Raw genomic sequence first — 10,123 nt, forward strand, 5'->3', positions numbered from 1 at the left:
ATTCTCAAATTTATTTTTTATTTGGGGTTTTCATAAACTGTGAGCCATAATCATCAAAATCATAACAAATAAAGGCTTGAAATATCTCACTTTGAATGTAGTGGGGAAATAATATATTTGTTTCACCTTTGCAATATATTCAAATGTTCCGACCTTCACCTGTATATTATGACATCAATAAATAAGAGCATAATATGTGTCCGTATTGGTTCAATATGGAACGCAACTTTTAATTCCCAATTCCCAATTCTCTTAATGTTTCCTGTGTTTTATTTTGTTCATTATTGTTAAATTTAGTGTTGATGTGTGTGTGACAGACGTGTGTATGGGGCGTTAATGAAAATACGGGACAAATCGCGTCCCGTATTAGTTCAATACGGGACGCAACATTTTTTTTCTCAAATAAAGGACAATTCCGTATTTTACGGGACGGGTGGCAACCCTAGCTGCGGCCGTCGGCTCTTCTGCCTGAACCATCGACCCGGGAGTAAATGTGCCGGAGCTTTAGCATCACAGGCTGCGAGCTCAACGCTGCAGGTTGGTGGTAACTGAGGTGGACGTGTTCCAGCAGAAATACACCATCAATTATAGTACGGGGTTTTTGTAGATCCTGCGTTAGCCGCAGCCTCGCTGCAGAGTTTGTGGGGTGGATAGGGTTGCCACCTTTCAGAAATAGAAATAAGGGACACCCTGATTTCAGCAGCGCAGGAGCCAAAAAAAAAGCCCCAAAACTTCTAAACTGAATAAAAATGTGTTTATTTTATATGAAAAAACAAAATGCTTTGATTTAAAGTTTAAAGTGCTTTAATAGCATTGAACTTGCATGACTGTACAGACAGACAACCATACTAGCAACTGAAATATCCTCCTATGCTATGTATGTCCACATCAGCCCAGATGTATAATATACATATAGGTGAAGAATATGGTGTAAAAGTTAATTTATTTCAATAATTCAACCAGAATATGGTGTAAAAGTTAATTTATTTCAATAATTCAACTAAAATATGGTGTAAAAGTTAACTTATTTCAATAATTCAACCAGAATATGGTGTAAAAGTTAATTTATTTCAATAATTCAACTAGAATATGGTGTAAAAGTTAATTTATTTCAATAATTCAACTAGAATATGGTGTAAAAGTTAATTTATTTCAATAATTCAACTAGAATATGGTGTAAAAGTTAATTTATTTCAATAATTCAACTAGAATATGGTGTAAAAGTTAATGAAAATACGGTACAAATCGTGTCCCGTATTAGTTCAATACGGGACCGTATTAGTTCAATACGGGCAACATTTTTTTCTCAAATAAAGGACAATTCCGTATTTTACGGGACGGGTGGCAACCCTAGGGGTGGAGTTGCAGCTGGCAAACGGATGAGGACGAACGGATGTGGTTTTAGTTCTGGTTCTGGTTGTGGTTCTGCACTGATACAAATATTGTGCTTGATCTACTTAAAAAAATTGAGGCAACTTTTTGCATGAGATTATGTAGATGAAGAAAGACTAGTCTTTGTATAAACTACTTCATTTTTTGTATGTAAATAATACATTTTGCAAGTACAGTCAACTTAATTGTGTTAAGTTGACTTTATTTATCAAAATTAAGTTCACTTTAAAAAGAAAAAAAAAGAAAAAATAAGAAAAAAGGGAAAAAAGAGAAAAAAGAAAAAAAAGGAAAATAAGAAAGAAAAAAATTAAGTTGACTTTACTTGCAAAAGACTAGTCTTTCTTGATCTAAATAAAAATCTCATGCGAAAAAGTTGCCTTAATTTGTGGTGTTCTATTTAAACAAATAAAGCATTTTTCATCTAAACGTTGGTCAATCTGCCCAATAGATTACAATTGTTAAAGGAAAAATACATTTTACATAAATACTGCTTGTTAAGAAAAAAATGCACAATGTCTTGTTTTTAAAATAAATGCAGATTAAGTTCAAAACTAGATGTATTCATGTAAAGCAACAAACTTCATTTTTAATTGTTAATATCACAGATTTAAGTTTAGTTTAGTTTAGTTATTGATTTAGTTATATTTACATGAGCTTAGATGTATTTTTTTCAGTGTGATTGAGGTTCTGGTTGTGGTTGTGGTTGTGGTTCTGGTTCTGGTTGTGTTTGTGGTTGTGTTTGTGGTTGTGTTTGTGGTTCTGTGTTCCTGCTGCATTGGTAAAAACCTCCAGGAGGACGTGGTTGTTCGTCAGAACCTTTTCATCCTCCGGACTTCCCTGTTTTCTCTGGTGTAGATTTAACGAGCCCCACCGGGCCGCCGGTCCTGATTCATCCCCCTCAGAACTTTGGAGTCGGCTCCAGAACCTTCTTCTGAAGCTCTGCAGGGATTGGCCGGCGACTCGTCGCTGCCGCTCCAATCAGACGAGGCAGATTTGCACAGGATTAAAAGCACAGATGTCCTGCGGCGTCCCGGGAGACGCCGGCTTTGTTGATGTGCTCTGATGTCGGAGTCGGGCCGGGGGCTTTGAAGGCCCGGCCGGGCCGGACCGGGCTCTCAAAGTAGATCAGAGCTGCTGGGACACGTGTACCTGCTGGGAGGGACCAGGACGTCTCTTTTTTTTATTTTTTTCCATTTTTTCTTCTTTTTTTTTTTTCCTTTTTCCTTTCCTTTTTAATCTTGACATTTCGACTTTTTTCTCGACATTTTGACTTTTTTCTCAAGATTTAGACTTTTTTCTCAACATTTCGACTTTTTTCTCTACATTTTTTTTCCTTTTTTTCCTTTTTTTCCTTTTTTTCTCTTTTTTGCTTCTTTTTTCCTTTTTGTCTTCCTTTTTCCTTTTTAATCTCGACATTTCGACTTTTTTCTCAACATTTCGACTTTTTTCTCGACATTTTGACTTTTTTTCTCAACATTTCGACTTTTTTCTCAACATTTCGACTTTTTTTTCGACATTTCAACTTTTTTCTCGACATTTCAACTTTTTTCTCGACATTTTGATTTTTTTCTCGACATTTTTTTTTTTTCTCTTTTTTCCTTTTTTTCTTCTTTTTTTCTTCCTTTTTCCTTTCGTTTTTAATCTCGACATTTCGACTTTTTTCTCAACATTTTTTTCTTCTTTTTCTCTTTTTTTCCTTTTTTTCTTTATTTTCTTCTTTTTTTCCTATTTTTCTTCCTTTTTCCTTTCCATTTTAATCTCGACATTTCGACTTTTTTCTCGACATTTCGACTTTTTTCTCAACATTTTTTTTTCCTTTTTCTCTTTTTTTCCTTTTTTTCTTTATTTTCTTTTTTTTCCTTTTTTTCTTCCTTTTTCCTTTCCATTTTAATCTCGACATTTCGATTTTTTCCTCGAAATTTTGACTTTTTTCTCGACATTTCGACTTTATTGTCGAAGTGCATAATGAAAAGAAAATCTTCCCCCAGTTATAACTGATATAGAAACATGCAGCATGTGTTCCTTCATTCTAAGGCTGATACAAGACTTTTCCTTTTTTGCAGCTCCAGACATATTAGTTTTTTGTGTTTTTGGTCCAATACGGCTCTAAAACATGTTGGGTTGCCGACCCTTTGGCTTTGTTGCTGCATCAGATGTAAGAGTGGGACCGGGCTCTCTGCTCCTCTGGGGGTTTGTGAGGAGGAAAGTAGATCAGAGCTGCTGGGACACGTGTACCTGCTGGGAGGGACCAGGACGTCCTCCCGCCTGAACATGGACAGGACGCAGCGGGACCACAGATTCATTTCTGTTTCAGGAAAACCTTTGAAACAAACGTCGTCACTAAAAAGCACTTTTGTCCCGTTTCAGGTCTGGCTAGTGTAGGGCTCGGCAACCCTCTAGGAGGACGCTCGTAACTCGTCTCTCCACGACGCTTTTTACGACTGAACTGGAGGACAAACCCGCCACGACCTCGGAGACGCGACTCTTCATCACTATTTAATCTCCCGGCTCCATAAAATTCAGCTGCTGTCGCTTTTAAATCCAGGTTGGAGGCGTTGCTGCTCAGTGATTCAGGTCGGTGCCGAGGACCTGGGACATCAGGGATGTGGCGTTATGTTATCAGTTAGACCGGGGGTCGGCAACCCGCGGCTCCTAGCGCCGCCCCAGGGGCTCCTGGAGCGTGACCTTTTTTGTCGACATTTCGACTTTTTTCTCGACATTTTGACTTTTTTCTCAAGATTGTACTTCAACATTAATCTTGAGGCAGCGAACGGAGGCAGCAGCGAACGCACCACGAGATGTGGTAGTATCGCGAGAACGAGGCAGCAGAATCCAACATGGCGAGGTAATACTTTCGTTTTCAATAAATGCTTTAAAAACGATTATATTCTCAGTTTAAAATAACGAAAGGGTAGTTTATAGTTAGATTGTATAATTCCGAACCCAACCTGGAGCAAAGCGAATCTTTAGACGCATCTATAGACGAGTATTTTGAGAGATTTGTCATGGTGAAGAAGTCTGGGGGCGCGTCCTCCGGCGCTTCCTCCACGCCGAAGCGTTGCCGTCCGGAGGATTCCCCTGGAGCAATCTCTCCTCCAGGAAATACCACCGAGGACATTCTGAGGTCCATTGACACCCGCTTGGCCTCCCATGACTCCCGTTTATCCCTGGTGGAAGTCCTGCACAAGGAATTCCAGTCATTAAGAGAAGCTGTGGAATACGGTAACCAGCAGGTGGAAAAATTGATGGCTGAAAACACCAATCTGAAGAAGTCGATGAAATCCATGTCAGAGGGTTTTAGCCGACTCCAAAATGAAAATAAATCTTTAAAGGAGGCCGTTTTAGACCTTCAAGCTCGTTCCATGAGGGACAACTTGGTGTTCTCGGGGATCCCGGAGAAACCTGATGAAGATCCTGAACAATCCGTCCAGGATTTCATCCGGAACCACCTGAAGCTTCCAGAAGACCTGGCGAACTCCATCACGTTTCACCGCGTCCATCGCCTAGGAGGAAGAAGACCCGAAGCCCAGAGACCCAGGCCCATTGTTGCTAAATTCAAACACTATAAAGACAAAGAGCTTGTGAGAAGACGGGGGCCACAGCTACGCGGATTGCCGTTCTCCGTGAACGACCAGTTCCCCCGGGAGATCCTGGACTGTCGCCGAGTCCTCTTCCCGGTCCGGAGGAGGTTCATGACGGAGGGATCTCGTGCTGTCATCACCGTGGACAAGCTGTACGTGAACGGACAACTGTACCGCGACTCCAACATCACGCCCTGGCTCTTCTAAAAAGGATGAGTACAAAATGTACTTTCTTTTCCTCTCTTTCTTTCTTACTGGTGATTAAGTTAGATATAGTTACATAAACACTTGGTGATTAGATTAGATATAGTTTCATAAAATATTCTCTGTATATATTAATGTATTAATAATTCTTGCTCTGCTAGTCTCGGTAAGTTATAGGCTCACACTGGTGATTGCCTTTCTCTCTCTTTTTTTTATTTTCTCTATTTTTTTTTCTATCATGTTTAGAATTATCTCCCTCCCCCCCACCTCACTCCCTTTCCCCTTTTTTTTTCTTTTTTCCCTCTATGTCCCACTCTGCTGCACTTTCTTTCTCGGTTTGGTAAATTGGTACAAACACACATTTCACACATCTAGAATAACATGGCACACACACATACAACAGCTTCTCATGCAACATTACCACTTACATATAATGTTACTTTCAATGATTGGATTATGGATAAATTAAAGTTTGTCACCTGGAACGTAAACGGAGCCGGGAACACGGCAAAGAGATTAAAACTTCTTAACCAGATACAAACTCTGCAGGCAGACATTGTCCTACTGCAAGAAACTCATTTAGTTAAAGCTTCGGTAGATGCATTGGCCACGGCACAATTTCCGCATGTTTTCTCCGCCTGTTACAACTCCAGACAAAGAGGGGTAGCAATTCTCATTAATAAAAGAGTAAATTTCACCGTAAAGGACACTCACATTGACTCAGAGGGTAGATATTTAATTTTAGTCTTGCAAATTCAAAGCTTGAATTTATGTATTTCTAATGTATATGGTCCAAATGTTGATGACTCCTCGTTTTTTCACTCTTTTTTCACCTCACTTTCTGCTCACCTAGACAACACAGTCATCATCGGAGGAGACTTCAACATGGTTCTGGACCCTGGAGTGGACAGGCTCAGTAATGCAGGCGGACACAGGAGTTGGCAGTCAGCAAGTATTGTTAAGCAATACATGAATGATCTGGGTCTTTGCGATACATGGCGCTCTTTACACCCAACCCTTAGGAACTACACTTTTTTCTCAGCCGTTCATCACTCATACTCTAGGTTAGATTATTTTCTAGTCAGTAGCTCTCTGATGAGAGATATCTCAGAATCACAAATTCACCCAATCATTATTAGCGATCACGCACCTGTTTCTTTCACTCTGGGGAAGAGGGGGAGCGTATCATCCTCCAAAGTTTGGAGATTTAATACATCATTGCTCAAAGACCCCGACTTTATTAATTTTTTTAAGAAAGAATGGGATATATTTTTACAAAATAACGACCAGCCGGAAATATCAGCGAGCGTTCTATGGGAAGCAGGAAAAGCAGTAATGCGAGGCAAAATAATTTCCTTTTCTTCAAATAAGAAAAAAAAAGACTTAAAAACAAAAGAATTAGAATGTGAAATAAAGACGCTAGAGGAGGCCTTCCAGACCTCTGCAGACGAACGTATCCTTAACAGAATAAGGAAAACTAAAATAGAATTAAATAAAATAATTGACGCAAAAACACAGTTTCTAGTACAAAGGCTTCGCCTGGAAAACTTTGCACATGCTAACAGATCGGGAAAATACTTAGCCAATCAATTAAAAATAAACAAAGAAAAAACAACCATAACATCCATTAAGGACCAGTCAGGGGGAGTTACACATGACCCCTGTTAAAATAAATTCAGTCTTTAGAGACTTTTACTATAAATTATACTCGTCACAAATTGAACCATCTGATCAATCCATTAATGAGTTTCTTGGAGACATTAATCTGCCGAAGTTACATCAGGAACAGGTTACGAATTTAGACTCACCGCTCTCAATAGGAGAACTCCATGAAGCTCTTCAACATATGCCCAATAATAAAGCTCCGGGCCCAGATGGTTTCCCAGCTGAATTTTACAAGGAATTCTGGAGCATATTAGCACCAACATTTTATAAAATGATTCTAAATGCTAGGGAGAATAAAAGCTTACCCTTAAATATGAACTCTGCTAATATTAGTCTTTTATTAAAACCGGACAAGGATCCCTTGCTCCCATCGAGCTACCGCCCAATTTCATTGATAAATGTAGACCTTAAAATAATTAGCAAGGCCATTACTGAACGTCTGAAAAGAGTCACCCCTTCTATTATACATCCGGATCAAACAGGCTTCATTAAAGGTAGACATTCGTCTACTAATATTCGCAGATTATTAAATATTATAGACTATTCGAGTATCAATAAACAGGAGACTACTATTATATCCTTAGACGCGGAAAAAGCATTTGATAAGGTAAATTGGAAGTTTCTATTGGCAACTTTGCATAAATTTGGATTTGGCGAATCTTTCATTGACTGGATAAAAATATTATACAGCTCTCCCAAGGCACGTGTAAGGACAAATGATCAAATCTCTACAAGTTTTACCTTGCAAAGAGGCACTAGACAGGGTTGCCCTCTCTCTCCCTCATTATTTGCAATATTTATTGAACCTTTAGCAGCAGCTATTAGACAAAATCAAAATATTAAAGGTATACAATGTAAAATATTAGAGCACAAAATAAGTCTTTATGCGGATGACGTACTCCTCTTCCTCCAGAACTCACGATCTTCACTATCACAGACAATTGCACTTATAGAGGGATTTGCATCTCTGTCTGATTATTCTATTAATTGGTCTAAATCCACTGTTTTGTGTGTTAACTGCAATTTTAGGAATATAACAAATACTCAATTACAATCAGGGAACATTAGATATTTAGGCATAAACATCTCCCCTAGGCTGTCAGAGTTAATAAAATTAAATCATGTTCAGCTTATAAAGAAAATAGAAGATGATCTTTCCAGATGGAGCTCTCTCCCCATTTCGCTCATGGGTAGAATAGCCACCATTAAAATGATGGTTTTACCAAAAGTAAATTATTTTTTCTCAATGATACCATGCAAACCCCCTCTTTCCTGGTTTAAATCGTTGGACTCATATGTATCAAAATTTCTGTGGAAAAATAAAACTCCACGTATTAGTTTAAAGACATTGCAAAAATCCAAAGAATATGGAGGTTTAGAATTACCTAATTTTCAGTATTACTTCATAGCCAGTAAGTTACAGTATATTGTAAAATGGTCAAAAGATCATCCTTTAGATAGTCAATAGCTGGACTCAGAGCAAGTGTTTTGTAATGAACTAGAAATCTCAGAGTTACCATTTATTAGTCAAAGTATCAAACGTCATCAATGTTTCAAAAGCATTAATATTAGCACAACTTTATCAGCTTGGTGGGAATTTCTTAAAATAGCTAAAATTTCACTTTTTCCATGTGACCGTACACCCATATGGAACAACCCAGACATCGTGAAAAATGATAAAAAGATGGTTAACTTCGTTCAATGGAGAGATCAAGGAATACGGTATTTACAGCACGTAATTGTAGGAGGACAGTTTGTACCTTTCAATACACTTATTGTTCAATACGGAGTTAGCAGGAATACATTTTTAGAGTATCAACAACTTAAGGCAATAATAAATAAAACATACAAAATTAGCCAATTAGATTTACAACTTCCCGCTAAGATAATAGATTTATTGAATCTAAGCACTTTAAAGTTGTTATCAAAACTCTACAGGTTAATGTCTAAACTCCCAGTCTCTCTCCCGATCTCTAAGTGGGAGGCGGATCTCTCTCTTAATACCGACCAGTTTTCTTGATCACAAATATGCTTAAATACGTTTACTATGACTAAAAACCCAAACCTACAACTTATACAGTACAAAGTTCTTCATAGAATACATTATACTGGACAAAGGATGTTCCAGATGGGCTTTGTCACCTCTAATATCTGTTCACAGTGCACAGAGAACACCCCAGATAATTATATGCATGCTTTATGGTTCTGTACACCGGTACAGAGGTTCTTGAAGGAGATTTGTGAGGATTTATCCACATGGATCAACCACAGAATCCCAGTGTGCCCCACGGTATGTATATTAGGTCACCTGGGAGACACTCAAATAGATCCTAATTGGACACACCGGGTTCTCACTGCCTTATGTATCGCAAAGAAAACCATTCTAGTAAATTGGAAACAAAAATCCAGTTTATGTATCAACCATTTTAGGAATCTTTTATCAGATCATATTAGTAGTGAGATAATGTCTGCCTCCACTGAACAACATTCGGCTGAATTGCACTCTCTGTGGTCCCCGTTTATTGGCTTCGTTACCTAGTGGGGGCGGGGGAGTGGTGATCTCGTAGCCCTTGGGGTTGGGGGTCGGCTTGGGGGGTCTGAGGCGCGGGCCTCTGGTGGCCCCTGGGGGGCGGTGGGGGGGGCCGCGGGGCCCTGTCCCTAGCCGGTGGGGGCCTTGGGGGCCTGTGGGGGGGGTTACCTCATGGCGGTGGGGGGGGGGTGGCTGGGGAGGGCTCGGGCGGGGGGCTGTGGCTGGGGCGTCTCCGGGCCTCCCGGGGGGGGCGGGGCCGTGGACGTGGGGGTCCCACCCGGAGGGCCCGGCCCTGCCTGGGTGGGGGTGGCTGTCTGCGCTGGGGGGGCATTGCTGCCTTGGTCCTCCGTCGCTGGGCGGGGGCCAAGTGCCCCTGCGGATGTGGGGACTCCGGGACCCTTGGGGTGTCCGCCGGGGTGGCCTCGGGGGGGGGTGGGGCCGGGTCCGGGGAGCGGGCCTCCCCTGACCGGGGGGTGCACGGGCGGGCGCGGCGGCGGGGTGGCACCATTCCCAGGTATCTATGTCTTATGTTGTCAGTATGAATGGGAGGATGTTGGACCGTTTCCCCCTCCGTCTGGGGGCTCCGGCGGCGCCGGGGGCGCCCTTGGAGGTACGGTGGGGCCCTTGCCCGGCTCGGGGGGCCGGCCCCCGTCTACTGGACGGCCGGTGGGGGGACGCGGGTGTCTTATCAGGGCCGGCTTTGCTGGTCCTGCTTCCTGGCTTCGGCCTCCGCTCCCCCTCTTGCCCCCCC

Source organism: Cololabis saira, chromosome 20 (assembly GCF_033807715.1).
Source record: "Cololabis saira isolate AMF1-May2022 chromosome 20, fColSai1.1, whole genome shotgun sequence".
Taxonomy (NCBI): domain Eukaryota; kingdom Metazoa; phylum Chordata; class Actinopteri; order Beloniformes; family Belonidae; genus Cololabis; species Cololabis saira.